Here is a 21,538-nt window from a genome sequence, read left to right as displayed (position 1 = left end):
GCACAGTTTATTAAGCTGAGAGATGTTGCACAGTTTATTAAACGGTACGCGACGCAGACAACGCTTTTCCAAGCGTCCCATGTCACGCACCGAAGAGGGCGCACGCCTCCACGCAGCAGAGTGGCGCAGTGGAAGCGTGCTGGGCCCGTAACCCAGAGGTCCGTGGATCGAAACCACGCTCTGCTAAAATTATTCTTTTTCTTGGGTGCTTCGAGCTCGATCATTAAGCCTGGTGTGCGCTGATTCAGCGTCAACAGCAAACCCTGTACGTTCTGAAACGACGACGATGTCGTCGTGTGAAGAATACGAGAAACACTTGCTAAGACGCAGAGTTTCTTACGATTCTGCAGCAACTACATTTCTCGATCACAACGTTAATGTCCTTTCGGGCCACACGTGCAACTTTCGCGATATAAAAATCGCACCTCCCCGGCGGGGAATCGAACCCCGGTCTCCCGCGTGACAGGCGGGGATACTAACCACTATACTACCGAGGAATACGCAATCGGTACTTATAATGCACGCACACTTATGTTTCTCAAGCAGGTGATACATCTCAAATCTAGCGTCCCGATGCTTTCAGAGTCAGCTGCTACGAAGTAAAAGTATGCCCCAGGTGAGGCTCGAACTCACAACCCCGGCATTGCTCACGGCTACTACCTTATAAGTACCGTGCGCTAACCAATTGCGCCACTGGGGCTACAGCAGGGTGCTTTCAGTTAGCGGTATTCGCTTTGCTGCCATCCTGTTGGCTACAGACCCGTCATACGACCGTCACCTGCGGCCATACTGCGACTTTAGCACCTGGCTACGGATCCTTCGTACGATTTTTGTTTCATATGCTACACTTGAAAGCATATCAACCGCTTGTCATCACCGAAAAATTGCAGAAAAACGCGCGCCTTGCCTTCTGCTACCTGTCCAACAGCGAGGGCAGATGTGTGGCAAGCTCTAAGCTATGCAGGAGCACCGTGGCCGAGCAGCTGGAGGAGAGATGCCTTCCTTGGCAGCTCCCTGCAGAGTGCGGAAGACCAGAATGGCCGCGCCGCCGTTGTCAGTGGACGACACGCAGTTGCAGAGCCACGGAGAACACGTTGCTCTGCGACATGTACCCGCCTCATATTACGAAACGCGAACTGTGGCCCTGTGGCGCAACGGATAACGCGTCTGACTACGGATCAGAAGATTCCAGGTTCGTATCCTGGCAGGGTCGGCATTTTGTTAGTTGCGGGCGCGTAGCTAGGCAGTGCATTCGAATGTTGCCACCTGCGTGGAGTGCAATGTCAATCCTGAGCATCTCGCAGCTGCATCTCGAGACGATCGTGGTAAATATCGCTTCTTGCAAGCGTCAGCGTAGCGTCAGTCGAGCAAAGTCGAGACAAGTCAAGCTGAGAGATGTTGCACAGTTTATTAAGCTGAGAGATGTTGCACAGTTTATGAAACGGTACGCGACGCAGACAACGCTTTTCCAAGTGTCCCATGTCACGCACCGAAGAGGGCGCACGCCTCCACGCAGCAGAGTGGCGCAGTGGAAGCGTGCTGGGCCCATAACCCAGAGGTCCGTGGATCGAAACCACGCTCTGCTAAAATTATTCTTTTTCTTGGGTGCTTCGAGCTCGATCATTAAGCCTGGTGTGCGCTGATTCAGCGTCAACAGCAAACCCTGTACGTTCTGAAACGACGACGATGTCGTCGTGTGAAGAATACGAGAAACACTTGCTAAGACGCAGAGTTTCTTACGATTCTGCAGCAACTACATTTCTCGATCACAACGTTAATGTCCTTTCGGGCCACACGTGCAACTTTCGCGATATAAAAATCGCACCTCCCCGGCGGGGAATCGAACCCCGGTCTCCCGCGTGACAGGCGGGGATACTAACCACTATACTACCGAGGAATACGCAATCGGTACTTATAATGCACGCACACTTATGTTTCTCAAGCAGGTGATACATCTCAAATCTAGCGTCCCGATGCTTTCAGAGTCAGCTGCTACGAAGTAAAAGTATGCCCCAGGTGAGGCTCGAACTCACAACCCCGGCATTGCTCACGGCTACTACCTTATAAGTACCGTGCGCTAACCAATTGCGCCACTGGGGCTACAGCAGGGTGCTTTCAGTTAGCGGTATTCGCTTTGCTGCCATCCTGTTGGCTACAGACCCGTCATACGACCGTCACCTGCGGCCATACTGCGACTTTAGCACCTGGCTACGGATCCTTCGTACGATTTTTGTTTCATATGCTACACTTGAAAGCATATCAACCGCTTGTCATCACCGAAAAATTGCAGAAAAACGCGCGCCTTGCCTTCTGCTACCTGTCCAACAGCGAGGGCAGATGTGTGGCAAGCTCTAAGCTATGCAGGCGCACCGTGGCCGAGCAGCTGGAGGAGAGATGCCTTCCTTGGCAGGTCCCTGCAGAGTGCGGAAGACCAGAATGGCCGCGCCGCCGTTGTCAGTGGACGACACGCAGTTGCAGAGCCACGGAGAACACGTTGCTCTGCGACATGTACCCGCCTCATATTACGAAACGCGAACTGTGGCCCTGTGGCGCAACGGATAACGCGTCTGACTACGGATCAGAAGATTCCAGGTTCGTATCCTGGCAGGGTCGGCATTTTGTTAGTTGCGGGCGCGTAGCTAGGCAGTGCATTCGAATGTTGCCACCTGCGTGGAGTGCAATGTCAATCCTGAGCATCTCGCAGCTGCATCTCGAGACGATCGTGGTAAATATCGCTTCTTGCAAGCGTCAGCGTAGCGTCAGTCGAGCAAAGTCGAGACAAGTCAAGCTGAGAGATGTTGCACAGTTTATTAAGCTGAGAGATGTTGCACAGTTTATGAAACGGTACGCGACGTAGACAACGCTTTTCCAAGCGTCCCATGTCACGCACCGAAGAGGGCGCACGCCTCCACGCAGCAGAGTGGCGCAGTGGAAGCGTGCTGGGCCCATAACCCAGAGGTCCGTGGATCGAAACCACGCTCTGCTAAAATTATTCTTTTTCTTGGGTGCTTCGAGCTCGATCATTAAGCCTGGTGTGCGCTGATTCAGCGTCAACAGCAAACCCTGTACGTTCTGAAACGACGACGATGTCGTCGTGTGAAGAACACGAGAAACACTTGCTAAGACGCAGAGTTTCTTACGATTCTGCAGCAACTACATTTCTCGATCACAACGTTAATGTCCTTTCGGGCCACACGTGCAACTTTCGCGATATAAAAATCGCACCTCCCCGGCGGGGAATCGAACCCCGGTCTCCCGCGTGACAGGCGGGGATACTAACCACTATACTACCGAGGAATACGCAATCGGTACTTATAATGCACGCACACTTATGTTTCTCAAGCAGGTGATACATCTCAAATCTAGCGTCCCGATGCTTTCAGAGTCAGCTGCTACGAAGTAAAAGTATGCCCCAGGTGAGGCTCGAACTCACAACCCCGGCATTGCTCACGGCTACTACCTTATAAGTACCGTGCGCTAACCAATTGCGCCACTGGGGCTACAGCAGGGTGCTTTCAGTTAGCGGTATTCGCTTTGCTGCCATCCTGTTGGCTACAGACCCGTCATACGACCGTCACCTGCGGCCATACTGCGACTTTAGCACCTGGCTACGGATCCTTCGTACGATTTTTGTTTCATATGCTACACTTGAAAGCATATCAACCGCTTGTCATCACCGAAAAATTGCAGAAAAACGCGCGCCTTGCCTTCTGCTACCTGTCCAACAGCGAGGGCAGATGTGTGGCAAGCTCTAAGCTATGCAGGCGCACCGTGGCCGAGCAGCTGGAGGAGAGATGCCTTCCTTGGCAGCTCCCTGCAGAGTGCGGAAGACCAGAATGGCCGCGCCGCCGTTGTCAGTGGACGACACGCAGTTGCAGAGCCACGGAGAACACGTTGCTCTGCGACATGTACCCGCCTCATATTACGAAACGCGAACTGTGGCCCTGTGGCGCAACGGATAACGCGTCTGACTACGGATCAGAAGATTCCAGGTTCGTATCCTGGCAGGGTCGGCATTTTGTTAGTTGCGGGCGCGTAGCTAGGCAGTGCATTCGAATGTTGCCACCTGCGTGGAGTGCAATGTCAATCCTGAGCATCTCGCAGCTGCATCTCGAGACGATCGTGGTAAATATCGCTTCTTGCAAGCGTCAGCGTAGCGTCAGTCGAGCAAAGTCGAGACAAGTCAAGCTGAGAGATGTTGCACAGTTTATTAAGCTGAGAGATGTTGCACAGTTTATGAAACGGTACGCGACGTAGACAACGCTTTTCCAAGCGTCCCATGTCACGCACCGAAGAGGGCGCACGCCTCCACGCAGCAGAGTGGCGCAGTGGAAGCGTGCTGGGCCCATAACCCAGAGGTCCGTGGATCGAAACCACGCTCTGCTAAAATTATTCTTTTTCTTGGGTGCTTCGAGCTCGATCATTAAGCCTGGTGTGCGCTGATTCAGCGTCAACAGCAAACCCTGTACGTTCTGAAACGACGACGATGTCGTCGTGTGAAGAATACGAGAAACACTTGCTAAGACGCAGAGTTTCTTACGATTCTGCAGCAACTACATTTCTCGATCACAACGTTAATGTCCTTTCGGGCCACACGTGCAACTTTCGCGATATAAAAATCGCACCTCCCCGGCGGGGAATCGAACCCCGGTCTCCCGCGTGACAGGCGGGGATACTAACCACTATACTACCGAGGAATACGCAATCGGTACTTATAATGCACGCACACTTATGTTTCTCAAGCAGGTGATACATCTCAAATCTAGCGTCCCGATGCTTTCAGAGTCAGCTGCTACGAAGTAAAAGTATGCCCCAGGTGAGGCTCGAACTCACAACCCCGGCATTGCTCACGGCTACTACCTTATAAGTACCGTGCGCTAACCAATTGCGCCACTGGGGCTACAGCAGGGTGCTTTCAGTTAGCGGTATTCGCTTTGCTGCCATCCTGTTGGCTACAGACCCGTCATACGACCGTCACCTGCGGCCATACTGCGACTTTAGCACCTGGCTACGGATCCTTCGTACGATTTTTGTTTCATATGCTACACTTGAAAGCATATCAACCGCTTGTCATCACCGAAAAATTGCAGAAAAACGCGCGCCTTGCCTTCTGCTACCTGTCCAACAGCGAGGGCAGATGTGTGGCAAGCTCTAAGCTATGCAGGCGCACCGTGGCCGAGCAGCTGGAGGAGAGATGCCTTCCTTGGCAGGTCCCTGCAGAGTGCGGAAGACCAGAATGGCCGCGCCGCCGTTGTCAGTGGACGACACGCAGTTGCAGAGCCACGGAGAACACGTTGCTCTGCGACATGTACCCGCCTCATATTACGAAACGCGAACTGTGGCCCTGTGGCGCAACGGATAACGCGTCTGACTACGGATCAGAAGATTCCAGGTTCGTATCCTGGCAGGGTCGGCATTTTGTTAGTTGCGGGCGCGTAGCTAGGCAGTGCATTCGAATGTTGCCACCTGCGTGGAGTGCAATGTCAATCCTGAGCATCTCGCAGCTGCATCTCGAGACGATCGTGGTAAATATCGCTTCTTGCAAGCGTCAGCGTAGCGTCAGTCGAGCAAAGTCGAGACAAGTCAAGCTGAGAGATGTTGCACAGTTTATTAAGCTGAGAGATGTTGCACAGTTTATGAAACGGTACGCGACGTAGACAACGCTTTTCCAAGCGTCCCATGTCACGCACCGAAGAGGGCGCACGCCTCCACGCAGCAGAGTGGCGCAGTGGAAGCGTGCTGGGCCCATAACCCAGAGGTCCGTGGATCGAAACCACGCTCTGCTAAAATTATTCTTTTTCTTGGGTGCTTCGAGCTCGATCATTAAGCCTGGTGTGCGCTGATTCAGCGTCAACAGCAAACCCTGTACGTTCTGAAACGACGACGATGTCGTCGTGTGAAGAACACGAGAAACACTTGCTAAGACGCAGAGTTTCTTACGATTCTGCAGCAACTACATTTCTCGATCACAACGTTAATGTCCTTTCGGGCCACACGTGCAACTTTCGCGATATAAAAATCGCACCTCCCCGGCGGGGAATCGAACCCCGGTCTCCCGCGTGACAGGCGGGGATACTAACCACTATACTACCGAGGAATACGCAATCGGTACTTATAATGCACGCACACTTATGTTTCTCAAGCAGGTGATACATCTCAAATCTAGCGTCCCGATGCTTTCAGAGTCAGCTGCTACGAAGTAAAAGTATGCCCCAGGTGAGGCTCGAACTCACAACCCCGGCATTGCTCACGGCTACTACCTTATAAGTACCGTGCGCTAACCAATTGCGCCACTGGGGCTACAGGAGGGTGCTTTCAGTTAGCGGTATTCGCTTTGCTGCCATCCTGTTGTGGCTACAGACCCGTCATACGACCGTCACCTGCGGCCATACTGCGACTTTAGCACCTGGCTACGGATCCTTCGTACGATTTTTGTTTCATATGCTACACTTGAAAGCATATCAACCGCTTGTCATCACCGAAAAATTGCAGAAAAACGCGCGCCTTGCCTTCTGCTACCTGTCCAACAGCGAGGGCAGATGTGTGGCAAGCTCTAAGCTATGCAGGCGCACCGTGGCCGAGCAGCTGGAGGAGAGATGCCTTCCTTGGCAGCTCCCTGCAGAGTGGGGAAGACCAGAATGGCCGCGCCGCCGTTGTCAGTGGACGACACGCAGTTGCAGAGCCACGGAGAACACGTTGCTCTGCGACATGTACCCGCCTCATATTACGAAACGCGAACTGTGGCCCTGTGGCGCAACGGATAACGCGTCTGACTACGGATCAGAAGATTCCAGGTTCGTATCCTGGCAGGGTCGGCATTTTGTTAGTTGCGGGCGCGTAGCTAGGCAGTGCATTCGAATGTTGCCACCTGCGTGGAGTGCAAAGTCAATCCTGAGCATCTCGCAGCTGCATCTCGAGACGATCGTGGTAAATATCGCTTCTTGCAAGCGTCAGCGTAGCGTCAGTCGAGCAAAGTCGAGACAAGTCAAGCTGAGAGATGTTGCACAGTTTATTAAGCTGAGAGATGTTGCACAGTTTATTAAACGGTACGCGACGCAGACAACGCTTTTCCAAGCGTCCCATGTCACGCACCGAAGAGGGCGCACGCCTCCACGCAGCAGAGTGGCGCAGTGGAAGCGTGCTGGGCCCATAACCCAGAGGTCCGTGGATCGAAACCACGCTCTGCTAAAATTATTCTTTTTCTTGGGTGCTTCGAGCTCGATCATTAAGCCTGGTGTGCGCTGATTCAGCGTCAACAGCAAACCCTGTACGTTCTGAAACGACGACGATGTCGTCGTGTGAAGAATACGAGAAACACTTGCTAAGACGCAGAGTTTCTTACGATTCTGCAGCAACTACATTTCTCGATCACAACGTTAATGTCCTTTCGGGCCACACGTGCAACTTTCGCGATATAAAAATCGCACCTCCCCGGCGGGGAATCGAACCCCGGTCTCCCGCGTGACAGGCGGGGATACTAACCACTATACTACCGAGGAATACGCAATCGGTACTTATAATGCACGCACACTTATGTTTCTCAAGCAGGTGATACATCTCAAATCTAGCGTCCCGATGCTTTCAGAGTCAGCTGCTACGAAGTAAAAGTATGCCCCAGGTGAGGCTCGAACTCACAACCCCGGCATTGCTCACGGCTACTACCTTATAAGTACCGTGCGCTAACCAATTGCGCCACTGGGGCTACAGCAGGGTGCTTTCAGTTAGCGGTATTCGCTTTGCTGCCATCCTGTTGGCTACAGACCCGTCATACGACCGTCACCTGCGGCCATACTGCGACTTTAGCACCTGGCTACGGATCCTTCGTACGATTTTTGTTTCATATGCTACACTTGAAAGCATATCAACCGCTTGTCATCACCGAAAAATTGCAGAAAAACGCGCGCCTTGCCTTCTGCTACCTGTCCAACAGCGAGGGCTGATGTGTGGCAAGCTCTAAGCTATGCAGGAGCACCGTGGCCGAGCAGCTGGAGGAGAGATGCCTTCCTTGGCAGCTCCCTGCAGAGTGCGGAAGACCAGAATGGCCGCGCCGCCGTTGTCAGTGGACGACACGCAGTTGCAGAGCCACGGAGAACACGTTGCTCTGCGACATGTACCCGCCTCATATTACGAAACGCGAACTGTGGCCCTGTGGCGCAACGGATAACGCGTCTGACTACGGATCAGAAGATTCCAGGTTCGTATCCTGGCAGGGTCGGCATTTTGTTAGTTGCGGGCGCGTAGCTAGGCAGTGCATTCGAATGTTGCCACCTGCGTGGAGTGCAATGTCAATCCTGAGCATCTCGCAGCTGCATCTCGAGACGATCGTGGTAAATATCGCTTCTTGCAAGCGTCAGCGTAGCGTCAGTCGAGCAAAGTCGAGACAAGTCAAGCTGAGAGATGTTGCACAGTTTATTAAGCTGAGAGATGTTGCACAGTTTATGAAACGGTACGCGACGCAGACAACGCTTTTCCAAGTGTCCCATGTCACGCACCGAAGAGGGCGCACGCCTCCACGCAGCAGAGTGGCGCAGTGGAAGCGTGCTGGGCCCATAACCCAGAGGTCCGTGGATCGAAACCACGCTCTGCTAAAATTATTCTTTTTCTTGGGTGCTTCGAGCTCGATCATTAAGCCTGGTGTGCGCTGATTCAGCGTCAACAGCAAACCCTGTACGTTCTGAAACGACGACGATGTCGTCGTGTGAAGAATACGAGAAACACTTGCTAAGACGCAGAGTTTCTTACGATTCTGCAGCAACTACATTTCTCGATCACAACGTTAATGTCCTTTCGGGCCACACGTGCAACTTTCGCGATATAAAAATCGCACCTCCCCGGCGGGGAATCGAACCCCGGTCTCCCGCGTGACAGGCGGGGATACTAACCACTATACTACCGAGGAATACGCAATCGGTACTTATAATGCACGCACACTTATGTTTCTCAAGCAAGTGATATATCTCAAATCTAGCGTCCCGATGCATTCAGAGTCAGCTGCTACGAAGTAAAAGTATGCCCCAGGTGAGGCTCGAACTCACAACCCCGGCATTGCTCACGGCTACTGCCTTATAAGTACCGTGCGCTAACCAATTGCGCCACTGGGGCTACAGGAGGGTGCTTTCAGTTAGCGGTATTCGCTTTGCTGCCATCCTGTTGTGGCTACAGACCCGTCATACGACCGTCACCTGCGGCCATACTGCGACTTTAGCACCTGGCTACGGATCCTTCGTACGATTTTTGTTTCATATGCTACACTTGAAAGCATATCAACCGCTTGTCATCACCGAAAAATTGCAGAAAAACGCGCGCCTTGCCTTCTGCTACCTGTCCAACAGCGAGGGCAGATGTGTGGCAAGCTCTAAGCTATGCAGGCGCACCGTGGCCGAGCAGCTGGAGGAGAGATGCCTTCCTTGGCAGCTCCCTGCAGAGTGGGGAAGACCAGAATGGCCGCGCCGCCGTTGTCAGTGGACGACACGCAGTTGCAGAGCCACGGAGAACACGTTGCTCTGCGACATGTACCCGCCTCATATTACGAAACGCGAACTGTGGCCCTGTGGCGCAACGGATAACGCGTCTGACTACGGATCAGAAGATTCCAGGTTCGTATCCTGGCAGGGTCGGCATTTTGTTAGTTGCGGGCGCGTAGCTAGGCAGTGCATTCGAATGTTGCCACCTGCGTGGAGTGCAAAGTCAATCCTGAGCATCTCGCAGCTGCATCTCGAGACGATCGTGGTAAATATCGCTTCTTGCAAGCGTCAGCGTAGCGTCAGTCGAGCAAAGTCGAGACAAGTCAAGCTGAGAGATGTTGCACAGTTTATTAAGCTGAGAGATGTTGCACAGTTTATTAAACGGTACGCGACGCAGACAACGCTTTTCCAAGCGTCCCATGTCACGCACCGAAGAGGGCGCACGCCTCCACGCAGCAGAGTGGCGCAGTGGAAGCGTGCTGGGCCCATAACCCAGAGGTCCGTGGATCGAAACCACGCTCTGCTAAAATTATTCTTTTTCTTGGGTGCTTCGAGCTCGATCATTAAGCCTGGTGTGCGCTGATTCAGCGTCAACAGCAAACCCTGTACGTTCTGAAACGACGACGATGTCGTCGTGTGAAGAATACGAGAAACACTTGCTAAGACGCAGAGTTTCTTACGATTCTGCAGCAACTACATTTCTCGATCACAACGTTAATGTCCTTTCGGGCCACACGTGCAACTTTCGCGATATAAAAATCGCACCTCCCCGGCGGGGAATCGAACCCCGGTCTCCCGCGTGACAGGCGGGGATACTAACCACTATACTACCGAGGAATACGCAATCGGTACTTATAATGCACGCACACTTATGTTTCTCAAGCAGGTGATACATCTCAAATCTAGCGTCCCGATGCTTTCAGAGTCAGCTGCTACGAAGTAAAAGTATGCCCCAGGTGAGGCTCGAACTCACAACCCCGGCATTGCTCACAGCTACTACCTTATAAGTACCGTGCGCTAACCAATTGCGCCACTGGGGCTACAGCAGGGTGCTTTCAGTTAGCGGTATTCGCTTTGCTGCCATCCTGTTGGCTACAGACCCGTCATACGACCGTCACCTGCGGCCATACTGCGACTTTAGCACCTGGCTACGGATCCTTCGTACGATTTTTGTTTCATATGCTACACTTGAAAGCATATCAACCGCTTGTCATCACCGAAAAATTGCAGAAAAACGCGCGCCTTGCCTTCTGCTACCTGTCCAACAGCGAGGGCAGATGTGTGGCAAGCTCTAAGCTATGCAGGCGCACCGTGGCCGAGCAGCTGGAGGAGAGATGCCTTCCTTGGCAGCTCCCTGCAGAGTGCGGAAGACCAGAATGGCCGCGCCGCCGTTGTCAGTGGACGACACGCAGTTGCAGAGCCACGGAGAACACGTTGCTCTGCGACATGTACCCGCCTCATATTACGAAACGCGAACTGTGGCCCTGTGGCGCAACGGATAACGCGTCTGACTACGGATCAGAAGATTCCAGGTTCGTATCCTGGCAGGGTCGGCATTTTGTTAGTTGCGGGCGCGTAGCTAGGCAGTGCATTCGAATGTTGCCACCTGCGTGGAGTGCAATGTCAATCCTGAGCATCTCGCAGCTGCATCTCGAGACGATCGTGGTAAATATCGCTTCTTGCAAGCGTCAGCGTAGCGTCAGTCGAGCAAAGTCGAGACAAGTCAAGCTGAGAGATGTTGCACAGTTTATTAAGCTGAGAGATGTTGCACAGTTTATGAAACGGTACGCGACGCAGACAACGCTTTTCCAAGTGTCCCATGTCACGCACCGAAGAGGGCGCACGCCTCCACGCAGCAGAGTGGCGCAGTGGAAGCGTGCTGGGCCCATAACCCAGAGGTCCGTGGATCGAAACCACGCTCTGCTAAAATTATTCTTTTTCTTGGGTGCTTCGAGCTCGATCATTAAGCCTGGTGTGCGCTGATTCAGCGTCAACAGCAAACCCTGTACGTTCTGAAACGACGACGATGTCGTCGTGTGAAGAATACGAGAAACACTTGCTAAGACGCAGAGTTTCTTACGATTCTGCAGCAACTACATTTCTCGATCACAACGTTAATGTCCTTTCGGGCCACACGTGCAACTTTCGCGATATAAAAATCGCACCTCCCCGGCGGGGAATCGAACCCCGGTCTCCCGCGTGACAGGCGGGGATACTAACCACTATACTACCGAGGAATACGCAATCGGTACTTATAATGCACGCACACTTATGTTTCTCAAGCAGGTGATACATCTCAAATCTAGCGTCCCGATGCTTTCAGAGTCAGCTGCTACGAAGTAAAAGTATGCCCCAGGTGAGGCTCGAACTCACAACCCCGGCATTGCTCACGGCTACTACCTTATAAGTACCGTGCGCTAACCAATTGCGCCACTGGGGCTACAGCAGGGTGCTTTCAGTTAGCGGTATTCGCTTTGCTGCCATCCTGTTGGCTACAGACCCGTCATACGACCGTCACCTGCGGCCATACTGCGACTTTAGCACCTGGCTACGGATCCTTCGTACGATTTTTGTTTCATATGCTACACTTGAAAGCATATCAACCGCTTGTCATCACCGAAAAATTGCAGAAAAACGCGCGCCTTGCCTTCTGCTACCTGTCCAACAGCGAGGGCAGATGTGTGGCAAGCTCTAAGCTATGCAGGCGCACCGTGGCCGAGCAGCTGGAGGAGAGATGCCTTCCTTGGCAGGTCCCTGCAGAGTGCGGAAGACCAGAATGGCCGCGCCGCCGTTGTCAGTGGACGACACGCAGTTGCAGAGCCACGGAGAACACGTTGCTCTGCGACATGTACCCGCCTCATATTACGAAACGCGAACTGTGGCCCTGTGGCGCAACGGATAACGCGTCTGACTACGGATCAGAAGATTCCAGGTTCGTATCCTGGCAGGGTCGGCATTTTGTTAGTTGCGGGCGCGTAGCTAGGCAGTGCATTCGAATGTTGCCACCTGCGTGGAGTGCAATGTCAATCCTGAGCATCTCGCAGCTGCATCTCGAGACGATCGTGGTAAATATCGCTTCTTGCAAGCGTCAGCGTAGCGTCAGTCGAGCAAAGTCGAGACAAGTCAAGCTGAGAGATGTTGCACAGTTTATTAAGCTGAGAGATGTTGCACAGTTTATGAAACGGTACGCGACGTAGACAACGCTTTTCCAAGCGTCCCATGTCACGCACCGAAGAGGGCGCACGCCTCCACGCAGCAGAGTGGCGCAGTGGAAGCGTGCTGGGCCCATAACCCAGAGGTCCGTGGATCGAAACCACGCTCTGCTAAAATTATTCTTTTTCTTGGGTGCTTCGAGCTCGATCATTAAGCCTGGTGTGCGCTGATTCAGCGTCAACAGCAAACCCTGTACGTTCTGAAACGACGACGATGTCGTCGTGTGAAGAACACGAGAAACACTTGCTAAGACGCAGAGTTTCTTACGATTCTGCAGCAACTACATTTCTCGATCACAACGTTAATGTCCTTTCGGGCCACACGTGCAACTTTCGCGATATAAAAATCGCACCTCCCCGGCGGGGAATCGAACCCCGGTCTCCCGCGTGACAGGCGGGGATACTAACCACTATACTACCGAGGAATACGCAATCGGTACTTATAATGCACGCACACTTATGTTTCTCAAGCAGGTGATACATCTCAAATCTAGCGTCCCGATGCTTTCAGAGTCAGCTGCTACGAAGTAAAAGTATGCCCCAGGTGAGGCTCGAACTCACAACCCCGGCATTGCTCACGGCTACTACCTTATAAGTACCGTGCGCTAACCAATTGCGCCACTGGGGCTACAGCAGGGTGCTTTCAGTTAGCGGTATTCGCTTTGCTGCCATCCTGTTGGCTACAGACCCGTCATACGACCGTCACCTGCGGCCATACTGCGACTTTAGCACCTGGCTACGGATCCTTCGTACGATTTTTGTTTCATATGCTACACTTGAAAGCATATCAACCGCTTGTCATCACCGAAAAATTGCAGAAAAACGCGCGCCTTGCCTTCTGCTACCTGTCCAACAGCGAGGGCAGATGTGTGGCAAGCTCTAAGCTATGCAGGCGCACCGTGGCCGAGCAGCTGGAGGAGAGATGCCTTCCTTGGCAGCTCCCTGCAGAGTGCGGAAGACCAGAATGGCCGCGCCGCCGTTGTCAGTGGACGACACGCAGTTGCAGAGCCACGGAGAACACGTTGCTCTGCGACATGTACCCGCCTCATATTACGAAACGCGAACTGTGGCCCTGTGGCGCAACGGATAACGCGTCTGACTACGGATCAGAAGATTCCAGGTTCGTATCCTGGCAGGGTCGGCATTTTGTTAGTTGCGGGCGCGTAGCTAGGCAGTGCATTCGAATGTTGCCACCTGCGTGGAGTGCAATGTCAATCCTGAGCATCTCGCAGCTGCATCTCGAGACGATCGTGGTAAATATCGCTTCTTGCAAGCGTCAGCGTAGCGTCAGTCGAGCAAAGTCGAGACAAGTCAAGCTGAGAGATGTTGCACAGTTTATTAAGCTGAGAGATGTTGCACAGTTTATGAAACGGTACGCGACGTAGACAACGCTTTTCCAAGCGTCCCATGTCACGCACCGAAGAGGGCGCACGCCTCCACGCAGCAGAGTGGCGCAGTGGAAGCGTGCTGGGCCCATAACCCAGAGGTCCGTGGATCGAAACCACGCTCTGCTAAAATTATTCTTTTTCTTGGGTGCTTCGAGCTCGATCATTAAGCCTGGTGTGCGCTGATTCAGCGTCAACAGCAAACCCTGTACGTTCTGAAACGACGACGATGTCGTCGTGTGAAGAATACGAGAAACACTTGCTAAGACGCAGAGTTTCTTACGATTCTGCAGCAACTACATTTCTCGATCACAACGTTAATGTCCTTTCGGGCCACACGTGCAACTTTCGCGATATAAAAATCGCACCTCCCCGGCGGGGAATCGAACCCCGGTCTCCGGCGTGACAGGCGGGGATACTAACCACTATACTACCGAGGAATACGCAATCGGTACTTATAATGCACGCACACTTATGTTTCTCAAGCAGGTGATACATCTCAAATCTAGCGTCCCGATGCTTTCAGAGTCAGCTGCTACGAAGTAAAAGTATGCCCCAGGTGAGGCTCGAACTCACAACCCCGGCATTGCTCACGGCTACTACCTTATAAGTACCGTGCGCTAACCAATTGCGCCACTGGGGCTACAGCAGGGTGCTTTCAGTTAGCGGTATTCGCTTTGCTGCCATCCTGTTGGCTACAGACCCGTCATACGACCGTCACCTGCGGCCATACTGCGACTTTAGCACCTGGCTACGGATCCTTCGTACGATTTTTGTTTCATATGCTACACTTGAAAGCATATCAACCGCTTGTCATCACCGAAAAATTGCAGAAAAACGCGCGCCTTGCCTTCTGCTACCTGTCCAACAGCGAGGGCAGATGTGTGGCAAGCTCTAAGCTATGCAGGCGCACCGTGGCCGAGCAGCTGGAGGAGAGATGCCTTCCTTGGCAGGTCCCTGCAGAGTGCGGAAGACCAGAATGGCCGCGCCGCCGTTGTCAGTGGACGACACGCAGTTGCAGAGCCACGGAGAACACGTTGCTCTGCGACATGTACCCGCCTCATATTACGAAACGCGAACTGTGGCCCTGTGGCGCAACGGATAACGCGTCTGACTACGGATCAGAAGATTCCAGGTTCGTATCCTGGCAGGGTCGGCATTTTGTTAGTTGCGGGCGCGTAGCTAGGCAGTGCATTCGAATGTTGCCACCTGCGTGGAGTGCAATGTCAATCCTGAGCATCTCGCAGCTGCATCTCGAGACGATCGTGGTAAATATCGCTTCTTGCAAGCGTCAGCGTAGCGTCAGTCGAGCAAAGTCGAGACAAGTCAAGCTGAGAGATGTTGCACAGTTTATTAAGCTGAGAGATGTTGCACAGTTTATGAAACGGTACGCGACGTAGACAACGCTTTTCCAAGCGTCCCATGTCACGCACCGAAGAGGGCGCACGCCTCCACGCAGCAGAGTGGCGCAGTGGAAGCGTGCTGGGCCCATAACCCAGAGGTCCGTGGATCGAAACCACGCTCTGCTAAAATTATTCTTTTTCTTGGGTGCTTCGAGCTCGATCATTAAGCCTGGTGTGCGCTGATTCAGCGTCAACAGCAAACCCTGTACGTTCTGAAACGACGACGATGTCGTCGTGTGAAGAACACGAGAAACACTTGCTAAGACGCAGAGTTTCTTACGATTCTGCAGCAACTACATTTCTCGATCACAACGTTAATGTCCTTTCGGGCCACACGTGCAACTTTCGCGATATAAAAATCGCACCTCCCCGGCGGGGAATCGAACCCCGGTCTCCCGCGTGACAGGCGGGGATACTAACCACTATACTACCGAGGAATACGCAATCGGTACTTATAATGCACGCACACTTATGTTTCTCAAGCAGGTGATACATCTCAAATCTAGCGTCCCGATGCTTTCAGAGTCAGCTGCTACGAAGTAAAAGTATGCCCCAGGTGAGGCTCGAACTCACAACCCCGGCATTGCTCACGGCTACTACCTTATAAGTACCGTGCGCTAACCAATTGCGCCACTGGGGCTACAGCAGGGTGCTTTCAGTTAGCGGTATTCGCTTTGCTGCCATCCTGTTGGCTACAGACCCGTCATACGACCGTCACCTGCGGCCATACTGCGACTTTAGCACCTGGCTACGGATCCTTCGTACGATTTTTGTTTCATATGCTACACTTGAAAGCATATCAACCGCTTGTCATCACCGAAAAATTGCAGAAAAACGCGCGCCTTGCCTTCTGCTACCTGTCCAACAGCGAGGGCAGATGTGTGGCAAGCTCTAAGCTATGCAGGCGCACCGTGGCCGAGCAGCTGGAGGAGAGATGCCTTCCTTGGCAGCTCCCTGCAGAGTGCGGAAGACCAGAATGGCCGCGCCGCCGTTGTCAGTGGACGACACGCAGTTGCAGAGCCACGGAGAACACGTTGCTCTGCGACATGTACCCGCCTCATATTACGAAACGCGAACTGTGGCCCTGTGGCGCAACGGATAACGCGTCTGACTACGGATCAGAAGATTCCAGGTTCGTATCCTGGCAGGGTCGGCATTTTGTTAGTTGCGGGCGCGTAGCTAGGCAGTGCATTCGAATGTTGCCACCTGCGTGGAGTGCAATGTCAATCCTGAGCATCTCGCAGCTGCATCTCGAGACGATCGTGGTAAATATCGCTTCTTGCAAGCGTCAGCGTAGCGTCAGTCGAGCAAAGTCGAGACAAGTCAAGCTGAGAGATGTTGCACAGTTTATTAAGCTGAGAGATGTTGCACAGTTTATGAAACGGTACGCGACGCAGACAACGCTTTTCCAAGCGTCCCATGTCACGCACCGAAGAGGGCGCACGCCTCCACGCAGCAGAGTGGCGCAGTGGAAGCGTGCTGGGCCCATAACCCAGAGGTCCGTGGATCGAAACCACGCTCTGCTAAAATTATTCTTTTTCTTGGGTGCTTCGAGCTCGATCATTAAGCCTGGTGTGCGCTGATTCAGCGTCAACAGCAAACCCTGTACGTTCTGAAACGACGACGATGTCGTCGTGTGAAGAACACGAGAAACACTTGCTAAGACGCAGAGTTTCTTACGATTCTGCAGCAACTACATTTCTCGATCACAACGTTAATGTCCTTTCGGGCCACACGTGCAACTTTCGCGATATAAAAATCGCACCTCCCCGGCGGGGAATCGAACCCCGGTCTCCCGCGTGACAGGCGGGGATACTAACCACTATACTACCGAGGAATACGCAACCGGTACTTATAATGCACGCACACTTATGTTTCTCAAGCAGGTGATACATCTCAAATCTAGCGTCCCGATGCTTTCAGAGTCAGCTGCTACGAAGTAAAAGTATGCCCCAGGTGAGGCTCGAACTCACAACATCGGCATTGCTCACGGCTACTACCTTATAAGTACCGTGCGCTAACCAATTGCGCCACTGGGGCTACAGCAGGGTGCTTTCAGTTAGCGGTATTCGCTTTGCTGCCATCCTGTTGGCTACAGACCCGTCATACGACCGTCACCTGCGGCCATACTGCGACTTTAGCACCTGGCTACGGATCCTTCGTACGATTTTTGTTTCATATGCTACACTTGAAAGCATATCAACCGCTTGTCATCACCGAAAAATTGCAGAAAAACGCGCGCCTTGCCTTCTGCTACCTGTCCAACAGCGAGGGCAGATGTGTGGCAAGCTCTAAGCTATGCAGGCGCACCGTGGCCGAGCAGCTGGAGGAGAGATGCCTTCCTTGGCAGCTCCCTGCAGAGTGCGGAAGACCAGAATGGCCGCGCCGCCGTTGTCAGTGGACGACACGCAGTTGCAGAGCCACGGAGAACACGTTGCTCTGCGACATGTACCCGCCTCATATTACGAAACGCGAACTGTGGCCCTGTGGCGCAACGGATAACGCGTCTGACTACGGATCAGAAGATTCCAGGTTCGTATCCTGGCAGGGTCGGCATTTTGTTAGTTGCGGGCGCGTAGCTAGGCAGTGCATTCGAATGTTGCCACCTGCGTGGAGTGCAATGTCAATCCTGAGCATCTCGCAGCTGCATCTCGAGACGATCGTGGTAAATATCGCTTCTTGCAAGCGTCAGCGTAGCGTCAGTCGAGCAAAGTCGAGACAAGTCAAGCTGAGAGATGTTGCACAGTTTATTAAGCTGAGAGATGTTGCACAGTTTATTAAACGGTACGCGACGCAGACAACGCTTTTCCAAGCGTCCCATGTCACGCACCGAAGAGGGCGCACGCCTCCACGCAGCAGAGTGGCGCAGTGGAAGCGTGCTGGGCCCATAACCCAGAGGTCCGTGGATCGAAACCACGCTCTGCTAAAATTATACTTTTTCTTGGGTGCTTCGAGCTCGATCATTAAGCCTGGTGTGCGCTGATTCAGCGTCAACAGCAAACCCTGTACGTTCTGAAACGACGACGACGTCGTCGTGTGAAGAATACGAGAAACACTTGCTAAGACGCAGAGTTTCTTACGATTCTGCAGCAACTACATTTCTCGATCACAACGTTAATGTCCTTTCGGGCCACACGTGCAACTTTCGCGATATAAAAATCGCACTTCCCCGGCGGGGAATCGAACCCCGGTCTCCCGCGTGACAGGCGGGGATACTAACCACTATACTACCGAGGAATACGCAATCGGTACTTATAATGCACGCACACTTATGTTTCTCAAGCAGGTGATACATCTCAAATCTAGCGTCCCGATGCTTTCAGAGTCAGCTGCTACGAAGTAAAAGTGTGCCCCAGGTGAGGCTCGAACTCACAACCCCGGCATTGCTCACGGCTACTACCTTATAAGTACCGTGCGCTAACCAATTGCGCCACTGGGGCTACAGCAGGGTGCTTTCAGTTAGCGGTATTCGCTTTGCTGCCATCCTGTTGGCTACAGACCCGTCATACGACCGTCACCTGCGGCCATACTGCGACTTTAGCACCTGGCTACGGATCCTTCGTACGATTTTTGTTTCATATGCTACACTTGAAAGCATATCAACCGCTTGTCATCACCGAAAAATTGCAGAAAAACGCGCGCCTTGCCTTCTGCTACCTGTCCAACAGCGAGGGCAGATGTGTGGCAAGCTCTAAGCTATGCAGGCGCACCGTGGCCGAGCAGCTGGAGGAGAGATGCCTTCCTTGGCAGCTCCCTGCAGAGTGCGGAAGACCAGAATGGCCGCGCCGCCGTTGTCAGTGGACGACACGCAGTTGCAGAGCCACGGAGAACACGTTGCTCTGCGACATGTACCCGCCTCATATTACGAAACGCGAACTGTGGCCCTGTGGCGCAACGGATAACGCGTCTGACTACGGATCAGAAGATTCCAGGTTCGTATCCTGGCAGGGTCGGCATTTTGTTAGTTGCGGGCGCGTAGCTAGGCAGTGCATTCGAATGTTGCCACCTGCGTGGAGTGCAATGTCAATCCTGAGCATCTCGCAGCTGCATCTCGAGACGATCGTGGTAAATATCGCTTCTTGCAAGCGTCAGCGTAGCGTCAGTCGAGCAAAGTCGAGACAAGTCAAGCTGAGAGATGTTGCACAGTTTATTAAGCTGAGAGATGTTGCACAGTTTATGAAACGGTACGCGACGCAGACAACGCTTTTCCAAGCGTCCCATGTCACGCACCGAAGAGGGCGCACGCCTGCACGCAGCAGAGTGGCGCAGTGGAAGCGTGCTGGGCCCATAACCCAGAGGTCCGTGGATCGAAACCACGCTCTGCTAAAATTATACTTTTTCTTGGGTGCTTCGAGCTCGATCATTAAGCCTGGTGTGCGCTGATTCAGCGTCAACAGCAAACCCTGTACGTTCTGAAACGACGACGACGTCGTCGTGTGAAGAATACGAGAAACACTTGCTAAGACGCAGAGTTTCTTACGATTCTGCAGCAACTACATTTCTCGATCACAACGTTAATGTCCTTTCGGGCCACACGTGCAACTTTCGCGATATAAAAATCGCACTTCCCCGGCGGGGAATCGAACCCCGGTCTCCCGCGTGACAGGCGGGGATACTAACCACTATACTACCGAGGAATACGCAATCGGTACTTATAATGCACGCACACTTATGTTTCTCAAGCAGGTGATACATCTCAAATCTAGCGTCCCGATGCTTTCAGAGTCAGCTGCTACGAAGTAAAAGTGTGCCCCAGGTGAGGCTCGAACTCACAACCCCGGCATTGCTCACGGCTACTACCTTATAAGTACCGTGCGCTAACCAATTGCGCCACTGGGGCTACAGCAGGGTGCTTTCAGTTAGCGGTATTCGCTTTGCTGCCATCCTGTTGGCTACAGACCCGTCATACGACCGTCACCTGCGGCCATACTGCGACTTTAGCACCTGGCTACGGATCCTTCGTACGATTTTTGTTTCATATGCTACACTTGAAAGCATATCAACCGCTTGTCATCACCGAAAAATTGCAGAAAAACGCGCGCCTTGCCTTCTGCTACCTGTCCAACAGCGAGGGCAGATGTGTGGCAAGCTCTAAGCTATGCAGGCGCACCGTGGCCGAGCAGCTGGAGGAGAGATGCCTTCCTTGGCAGCTCCCTGCAGAGTGCGGAAGACCAGAATGGCCGCGCCGCCGTTGTCAGTGGACGACACGCAGTTGCAGAGCCACGGAGAACACGTTGCTCTGCGACATGTACCCGCCTCATATTACGAAACGCGAACTGTGGCCCTGTGGCGCAACGGATAACGCGTCTGACTACGGATCAGAAGATTCCAGGTTCGTATCCTGGCAGGGTCGGCATTTTGTTAGTTGCGGGCGCGTAGCTAGGCAGTGCATTCGAATGTTGCCACCTGCGTGGAGTGCAATGTCAATCCTGAGCATCTCGCAGCTGCATCTCGAGACGATCGTGGTAAATATCGCTTCTTGCAAGCGTCAGCGTAGCGTCAGTCGAGCAAAGTCGAGACAAGTCAAGCTGAGAGATGTTGCACAGTTTATTAAGCTGAGAGATGTTGCACAGTTTATGAAACGGTACGCGACGCAGACAACGCTTTTCCAAGCGTCCCATGTCACGCACCGAAGAGGGCGCACGCCTGCACGCAGCAGAGTGGCGCAGTGGAAGCGTGCTGGGCCCATAACCCAGAGGTCCGTGGATCGAAACCACGCTCTGCTAAAATTATTCTTTTTCTTGGGTGCTTCGAGCTCGATCATTAAGCCTGGTGTGCGCTGATTCAGCGTCAACAGCAAACCCTGTACGTTCTGAAACGACGACGATGTCGTCGTGTGAAGAATACGAGAAACACTTGCTAAGACGCAGAGTTTCTTACGATTCTGCAGCAACTACATTTCTCGATCACAACGTTAATGTCCTTTCGGGCCACACGTGCAACTTTCGCGATATAAAAATCGCACCTCCCGGCGGGGAATCGAACCCCGGTCTCCCGCGTGACAGGCGGGGATACTAACCACTATACTACCGAGGAATACGCAATCGGTACTTATAATGCACGCACACTTATGT

General features: G+C 53.0%; 62 non-coding genes across 62 annotated transcripts; 31 read left to right on the top strand and 31 right to left on the bottom strand.

The window, feature by feature from the left end:
- Nucleotides 1-114: 114 nt before the first annotated feature.
- On the top strand, nucleotides 115-186 carry Trnat-cgu (transfer RNA threonine (anticodon CGU)). The gene has a single exon. It is a non-coding gene; the product is annotated as a tRNA-Thr (tRNA).
- Nucleotides 187-425: 239 nt separating this feature from the next.
- Trnad-guc (transfer RNA aspartic acid (anticodon GUC)) lies at nucleotides 426-497 on the bottom strand. Its single transcript has one exon. It is a non-coding gene; the product is annotated as a tRNA-Asp (tRNA).
- Nucleotides 498-608: 111 nt separating this feature from the next.
- Trnai-uau (transfer RNA isoleucine (anticodon UAU)) lies at nucleotides 609-700 on the bottom strand. The gene is given in 2 exon segments: nucleotides 609-644; nucleotides 663-700. It is a non-coding gene; the product is annotated as a tRNA-Ile (tRNA).
- A 440-nt stretch (nucleotides 701-1,140) lies between these two features.
- Nucleotides 1,141-1,213, top strand: Trnar-acg (transfer RNA arginine (anticodon ACG)). Its single transcript has one exon. It is a non-coding gene; the product is annotated as a tRNA-Arg (tRNA).
- Nucleotides 1,214-1,514: 301 nt separating this feature from the next.
- Nucleotides 1,515-1,586, top strand: Trnam-cau (transfer RNA methionine (anticodon CAU)). Its single transcript has one exon. It is a non-coding gene; the product is annotated as a tRNA-Met (tRNA).
- Nucleotides 1,587-1,825: 239 nt separating this feature from the next.
- On the bottom strand, nucleotides 1,826-1,897 carry Trnad-guc (transfer RNA aspartic acid (anticodon GUC)). The gene has a single exon. It is a non-coding gene; the product is annotated as a tRNA-Asp (tRNA).
- Nucleotides 1,898-2,008: 111 nt separating this feature from the next.
- On the bottom strand, nucleotides 2,009-2,100 carry Trnai-uau (transfer RNA isoleucine (anticodon UAU)). Its single transcript is given in 2 exon segments — nucleotides 2,009-2,044; nucleotides 2,063-2,100. It is a non-coding gene; the product is annotated as a tRNA-Ile (tRNA).
- A 440-nt stretch (nucleotides 2,101-2,540) lies between these two features.
- Nucleotides 2,541-2,613, top strand: Trnar-acg (transfer RNA arginine (anticodon ACG)). The gene has a single exon. It is a non-coding gene; the product is annotated as a tRNA-Arg (tRNA).
- Nucleotides 2,614-2,914: 301 nt separating this feature from the next.
- On the top strand, nucleotides 2,915-2,986 carry Trnam-cau (transfer RNA methionine (anticodon CAU)). Its single transcript has one exon. It is a non-coding gene; the product is annotated as a tRNA-Met (tRNA).
- Nucleotides 2,987-3,225: 239 nt separating this feature from the next.
- Trnad-guc (transfer RNA aspartic acid (anticodon GUC)) lies at nucleotides 3,226-3,297 on the bottom strand. Its single transcript has one exon. It is a non-coding gene; the product is annotated as a tRNA-Asp (tRNA).
- Nucleotides 3,298-3,408: 111 nt separating this feature from the next.
- Trnai-uau (transfer RNA isoleucine (anticodon UAU)) lies at nucleotides 3,409-3,500 on the bottom strand. Its single transcript is given in 2 exon segments — nucleotides 3,409-3,444; nucleotides 3,463-3,500. It is a non-coding gene; the product is annotated as a tRNA-Ile (tRNA).
- Nucleotides 3,501-3,940: 440 nt separating this feature from the next.
- Nucleotides 3,941-4,013, top strand: Trnar-acg (transfer RNA arginine (anticodon ACG)). Its single transcript has one exon. It is a non-coding gene; the product is annotated as a tRNA-Arg (tRNA).
- Nucleotides 4,014-4,314: 301 nt separating this feature from the next.
- Trnam-cau (transfer RNA methionine (anticodon CAU)) lies at nucleotides 4,315-4,386 on the top strand. The gene has a single exon. It is a non-coding gene; the product is annotated as a tRNA-Met (tRNA).
- Nucleotides 4,387-4,625: 239 nt separating this feature from the next.
- Nucleotides 4,626-4,697, bottom strand: Trnad-guc (transfer RNA aspartic acid (anticodon GUC)). The gene has a single exon. It is a non-coding gene; the product is annotated as a tRNA-Asp (tRNA).
- Nucleotides 4,698-4,808: 111 nt separating this feature from the next.
- Nucleotides 4,809-4,900, bottom strand: Trnai-uau (transfer RNA isoleucine (anticodon UAU)). The gene is given in 2 exon segments: nucleotides 4,809-4,844; nucleotides 4,863-4,900. It is a non-coding gene; the product is annotated as a tRNA-Ile (tRNA).
- Nucleotides 4,901-5,340: 440 nt separating this feature from the next.
- Trnar-acg (transfer RNA arginine (anticodon ACG)) lies at nucleotides 5,341-5,413 on the top strand. The gene has a single exon. It is a non-coding gene; the product is annotated as a tRNA-Arg (tRNA).
- Nucleotides 5,414-5,714: 301 nt separating this feature from the next.
- Trnam-cau (transfer RNA methionine (anticodon CAU)) lies at nucleotides 5,715-5,786 on the top strand. Its single transcript has one exon. It is a non-coding gene; the product is annotated as a tRNA-Met (tRNA).
- A 239-nt stretch (nucleotides 5,787-6,025) lies between these two features.
- Trnad-guc (transfer RNA aspartic acid (anticodon GUC)) lies at nucleotides 6,026-6,097 on the bottom strand. Its single transcript has one exon. It is a non-coding gene; the product is annotated as a tRNA-Asp (tRNA).
- A 111-nt stretch (nucleotides 6,098-6,208) lies between these two features.
- Nucleotides 6,209-6,300, bottom strand: Trnai-uau (transfer RNA isoleucine (anticodon UAU)). Its single transcript is given in 2 exon segments — nucleotides 6,209-6,244; nucleotides 6,263-6,300. It is a non-coding gene; the product is annotated as a tRNA-Ile (tRNA).
- A 442-nt stretch (nucleotides 6,301-6,742) lies between these two features.
- Nucleotides 6,743-6,815, top strand: Trnar-acg (transfer RNA arginine (anticodon ACG)). Its single transcript has one exon. It is a non-coding gene; the product is annotated as a tRNA-Arg (tRNA).
- Nucleotides 6,816-7,116: 301 nt separating this feature from the next.
- On the top strand, nucleotides 7,117-7,188 carry Trnam-cau (transfer RNA methionine (anticodon CAU)). Its single transcript has one exon. It is a non-coding gene; the product is annotated as a tRNA-Met (tRNA).
- A 239-nt stretch (nucleotides 7,189-7,427) lies between these two features.
- Nucleotides 7,428-7,499, bottom strand: Trnad-guc (transfer RNA aspartic acid (anticodon GUC)). Its single transcript has one exon. It is a non-coding gene; the product is annotated as a tRNA-Asp (tRNA).
- A 111-nt stretch (nucleotides 7,500-7,610) lies between these two features.
- Nucleotides 7,611-7,702, bottom strand: Trnai-uau (transfer RNA isoleucine (anticodon UAU)). Its single transcript is given in 2 exon segments — nucleotides 7,611-7,646; nucleotides 7,665-7,702. It is a non-coding gene; the product is annotated as a tRNA-Ile (tRNA).
- A 440-nt stretch (nucleotides 7,703-8,142) lies between these two features.
- Nucleotides 8,143-8,215, top strand: Trnar-acg (transfer RNA arginine (anticodon ACG)). Its single transcript has one exon. It is a non-coding gene; the product is annotated as a tRNA-Arg (tRNA).
- A 301-nt stretch (nucleotides 8,216-8,516) lies between these two features.
- Nucleotides 8,517-8,588, top strand: Trnam-cau (transfer RNA methionine (anticodon CAU)). The gene has a single exon. It is a non-coding gene; the product is annotated as a tRNA-Met (tRNA).
- A 239-nt stretch (nucleotides 8,589-8,827) lies between these two features.
- On the bottom strand, nucleotides 8,828-8,899 carry Trnad-guc (transfer RNA aspartic acid (anticodon GUC)). The gene has a single exon. It is a non-coding gene; the product is annotated as a tRNA-Asp (tRNA).
- Nucleotides 8,900-9,010: 111 nt separating this feature from the next.
- Nucleotides 9,011-9,102, bottom strand: Trnai-uau (transfer RNA isoleucine (anticodon UAU)). Its single transcript is given in 2 exon segments — nucleotides 9,011-9,046; nucleotides 9,065-9,102. It is a non-coding gene; the product is annotated as a tRNA-Ile (tRNA).
- A 442-nt stretch (nucleotides 9,103-9,544) lies between these two features.
- Trnar-acg (transfer RNA arginine (anticodon ACG)) lies at nucleotides 9,545-9,617 on the top strand. The gene has a single exon. It is a non-coding gene; the product is annotated as a tRNA-Arg (tRNA).
- Nucleotides 9,618-9,918: 301 nt separating this feature from the next.
- Nucleotides 9,919-9,990, top strand: Trnam-cau (transfer RNA methionine (anticodon CAU)). The gene has a single exon. It is a non-coding gene; the product is annotated as a tRNA-Met (tRNA).
- Nucleotides 9,991-10,229: 239 nt separating this feature from the next.
- Trnad-guc (transfer RNA aspartic acid (anticodon GUC)) lies at nucleotides 10,230-10,301 on the bottom strand. The gene has a single exon. It is a non-coding gene; the product is annotated as a tRNA-Asp (tRNA).
- A 111-nt stretch (nucleotides 10,302-10,412) lies between these two features.
- Nucleotides 10,413-10,504, bottom strand: Trnai-uau (transfer RNA isoleucine (anticodon UAU)). The gene is given in 2 exon segments: nucleotides 10,413-10,448; nucleotides 10,467-10,504. It is a non-coding gene; the product is annotated as a tRNA-Ile (tRNA).
- Nucleotides 10,505-10,944: 440 nt separating this feature from the next.
- Trnar-acg (transfer RNA arginine (anticodon ACG)) lies at nucleotides 10,945-11,017 on the top strand. Its single transcript has one exon. It is a non-coding gene; the product is annotated as a tRNA-Arg (tRNA).
- A 301-nt stretch (nucleotides 11,018-11,318) lies between these two features.
- On the top strand, nucleotides 11,319-11,390 carry Trnam-cau (transfer RNA methionine (anticodon CAU)). The gene has a single exon. It is a non-coding gene; the product is annotated as a tRNA-Met (tRNA).
- A 239-nt stretch (nucleotides 11,391-11,629) lies between these two features.
- On the bottom strand, nucleotides 11,630-11,701 carry Trnad-guc (transfer RNA aspartic acid (anticodon GUC)). The gene has a single exon. It is a non-coding gene; the product is annotated as a tRNA-Asp (tRNA).
- Nucleotides 11,702-11,812: 111 nt separating this feature from the next.
- Nucleotides 11,813-11,904, bottom strand: Trnai-uau (transfer RNA isoleucine (anticodon UAU)). Its single transcript is given in 2 exon segments — nucleotides 11,813-11,848; nucleotides 11,867-11,904. It is a non-coding gene; the product is annotated as a tRNA-Ile (tRNA).
- Nucleotides 11,905-12,344: 440 nt separating this feature from the next.
- Nucleotides 12,345-12,417, top strand: Trnar-acg (transfer RNA arginine (anticodon ACG)). Its single transcript has one exon. It is a non-coding gene; the product is annotated as a tRNA-Arg (tRNA).
- Nucleotides 12,418-12,718: 301 nt separating this feature from the next.
- Nucleotides 12,719-12,790, top strand: Trnam-cau (transfer RNA methionine (anticodon CAU)). The gene has a single exon. It is a non-coding gene; the product is annotated as a tRNA-Met (tRNA).
- A 239-nt stretch (nucleotides 12,791-13,029) lies between these two features.
- Nucleotides 13,030-13,101, bottom strand: Trnad-guc (transfer RNA aspartic acid (anticodon GUC)). The gene has a single exon. It is a non-coding gene; the product is annotated as a tRNA-Asp (tRNA).
- A 111-nt stretch (nucleotides 13,102-13,212) lies between these two features.
- Nucleotides 13,213-13,304, bottom strand: Trnai-uau (transfer RNA isoleucine (anticodon UAU)). Its single transcript is given in 2 exon segments — nucleotides 13,213-13,248; nucleotides 13,267-13,304. It is a non-coding gene; the product is annotated as a tRNA-Ile (tRNA).
- Nucleotides 13,305-13,744: 440 nt separating this feature from the next.
- Trnar-acg (transfer RNA arginine (anticodon ACG)) lies at nucleotides 13,745-13,817 on the top strand. The gene has a single exon. It is a non-coding gene; the product is annotated as a tRNA-Arg (tRNA).
- Nucleotides 13,818-14,118: 301 nt separating this feature from the next.
- On the top strand, nucleotides 14,119-14,190 carry Trnam-cau (transfer RNA methionine (anticodon CAU)). The gene has a single exon. It is a non-coding gene; the product is annotated as a tRNA-Met (tRNA).
- Nucleotides 14,191-14,429: 239 nt separating this feature from the next.
- Trnad-guc (transfer RNA aspartic acid (anticodon GUC)) lies at nucleotides 14,430-14,501 on the bottom strand. The gene has a single exon. It is a non-coding gene; the product is annotated as a tRNA-Asp (tRNA).
- Nucleotides 14,502-14,612: 111 nt separating this feature from the next.
- Trnai-uau (transfer RNA isoleucine (anticodon UAU)) lies at nucleotides 14,613-14,704 on the bottom strand. The gene is given in 2 exon segments: nucleotides 14,613-14,648; nucleotides 14,667-14,704. It is a non-coding gene; the product is annotated as a tRNA-Ile (tRNA).
- A 440-nt stretch (nucleotides 14,705-15,144) lies between these two features.
- On the top strand, nucleotides 15,145-15,217 carry Trnar-acg (transfer RNA arginine (anticodon ACG)). The gene has a single exon. It is a non-coding gene; the product is annotated as a tRNA-Arg (tRNA).
- Nucleotides 15,218-15,518: 301 nt separating this feature from the next.
- Nucleotides 15,519-15,590, top strand: Trnam-cau (transfer RNA methionine (anticodon CAU)). The gene has a single exon. It is a non-coding gene; the product is annotated as a tRNA-Met (tRNA).
- Nucleotides 15,591-15,829: 239 nt separating this feature from the next.
- On the bottom strand, nucleotides 15,830-15,901 carry Trnad-guc (transfer RNA aspartic acid (anticodon GUC)). The gene has a single exon. It is a non-coding gene; the product is annotated as a tRNA-Asp (tRNA).
- Nucleotides 15,902-16,012: 111 nt separating this feature from the next.
- On the bottom strand, nucleotides 16,013-16,104 carry Trnai-uau (transfer RNA isoleucine (anticodon UAU)). The gene is given in 2 exon segments: nucleotides 16,013-16,048; nucleotides 16,067-16,104. It is a non-coding gene; the product is annotated as a tRNA-Ile (tRNA).
- Nucleotides 16,105-16,544: 440 nt separating this feature from the next.
- Nucleotides 16,545-16,617, top strand: Trnar-acg (transfer RNA arginine (anticodon ACG)). Its single transcript has one exon. It is a non-coding gene; the product is annotated as a tRNA-Arg (tRNA).
- A 301-nt stretch (nucleotides 16,618-16,918) lies between these two features.
- On the top strand, nucleotides 16,919-16,990 carry Trnam-cau (transfer RNA methionine (anticodon CAU)). Its single transcript has one exon. It is a non-coding gene; the product is annotated as a tRNA-Met (tRNA).
- Nucleotides 16,991-17,229: 239 nt separating this feature from the next.
- On the bottom strand, nucleotides 17,230-17,301 carry Trnad-guc (transfer RNA aspartic acid (anticodon GUC)). Its single transcript has one exon. It is a non-coding gene; the product is annotated as a tRNA-Asp (tRNA).
- A 111-nt stretch (nucleotides 17,302-17,412) lies between these two features.
- Trnai-uau (transfer RNA isoleucine (anticodon UAU)) lies at nucleotides 17,413-17,504 on the bottom strand. Its single transcript is given in 2 exon segments — nucleotides 17,413-17,448; nucleotides 17,467-17,504. It is a non-coding gene; the product is annotated as a tRNA-Ile (tRNA).
- A 440-nt stretch (nucleotides 17,505-17,944) lies between these two features.
- On the top strand, nucleotides 17,945-18,017 carry Trnar-acg (transfer RNA arginine (anticodon ACG)). The gene has a single exon. It is a non-coding gene; the product is annotated as a tRNA-Arg (tRNA).
- A 301-nt stretch (nucleotides 18,018-18,318) lies between these two features.
- Nucleotides 18,319-18,390, top strand: Trnam-cau (transfer RNA methionine (anticodon CAU)). Its single transcript has one exon. It is a non-coding gene; the product is annotated as a tRNA-Met (tRNA).
- Nucleotides 18,391-18,629: 239 nt separating this feature from the next.
- Nucleotides 18,630-18,701, bottom strand: Trnad-guc (transfer RNA aspartic acid (anticodon GUC)). The gene has a single exon. It is a non-coding gene; the product is annotated as a tRNA-Asp (tRNA).
- A 111-nt stretch (nucleotides 18,702-18,812) lies between these two features.
- Trnai-uau (transfer RNA isoleucine (anticodon UAU)) lies at nucleotides 18,813-18,904 on the bottom strand. Its single transcript is given in 2 exon segments — nucleotides 18,813-18,848; nucleotides 18,867-18,904. It is a non-coding gene; the product is annotated as a tRNA-Ile (tRNA).
- Nucleotides 18,905-19,344: 440 nt separating this feature from the next.
- Nucleotides 19,345-19,417, top strand: Trnar-acg (transfer RNA arginine (anticodon ACG)). The gene has a single exon. It is a non-coding gene; the product is annotated as a tRNA-Arg (tRNA).
- A 301-nt stretch (nucleotides 19,418-19,718) lies between these two features.
- On the top strand, nucleotides 19,719-19,790 carry Trnam-cau (transfer RNA methionine (anticodon CAU)). Its single transcript has one exon. It is a non-coding gene; the product is annotated as a tRNA-Met (tRNA).
- Nucleotides 19,791-20,029: 239 nt separating this feature from the next.
- Trnad-guc (transfer RNA aspartic acid (anticodon GUC)) lies at nucleotides 20,030-20,101 on the bottom strand. Its single transcript has one exon. It is a non-coding gene; the product is annotated as a tRNA-Asp (tRNA).
- Nucleotides 20,102-20,212: 111 nt separating this feature from the next.
- On the bottom strand, nucleotides 20,213-20,304 carry Trnai-uau (transfer RNA isoleucine (anticodon UAU)). The gene is given in 2 exon segments: nucleotides 20,213-20,248; nucleotides 20,267-20,304. It is a non-coding gene; the product is annotated as a tRNA-Ile (tRNA).
- A 440-nt stretch (nucleotides 20,305-20,744) lies between these two features.
- Nucleotides 20,745-20,817, top strand: Trnar-acg (transfer RNA arginine (anticodon ACG)). Its single transcript has one exon. It is a non-coding gene; the product is annotated as a tRNA-Arg (tRNA).
- A 301-nt stretch (nucleotides 20,818-21,118) lies between these two features.
- Trnam-cau (transfer RNA methionine (anticodon CAU)) lies at nucleotides 21,119-21,190 on the top strand. The gene has a single exon. It is a non-coding gene; the product is annotated as a tRNA-Met (tRNA).
- Nucleotides 21,191-21,428: 238 nt separating this feature from the next.
- Nucleotides 21,429-21,500, bottom strand: Trnad-guc (transfer RNA aspartic acid (anticodon GUC)). Its single transcript has one exon. It is a non-coding gene; the product is annotated as a tRNA-Asp (tRNA).
- Between the last annotated feature and the right edge of the window lie 38 nt (nucleotides 21,501-21,538).

This window comes from Schistocerca cancellata, chromosome 9 (assembly GCF_023864275.1).
Source record: "Schistocerca cancellata isolate TAMUIC-IGC-003103 chromosome 9, iqSchCanc2.1, whole genome shotgun sequence".
Lineage (NCBI taxonomy): Eukaryota > Metazoa > Arthropoda > Insecta > Orthoptera > Acrididae > Schistocerca > Schistocerca cancellata.
The sequence above is the reverse complement of the archived record's forward strand: the minus strand, read 5'-3'. Positions and strand labels throughout refer to the sequence as shown.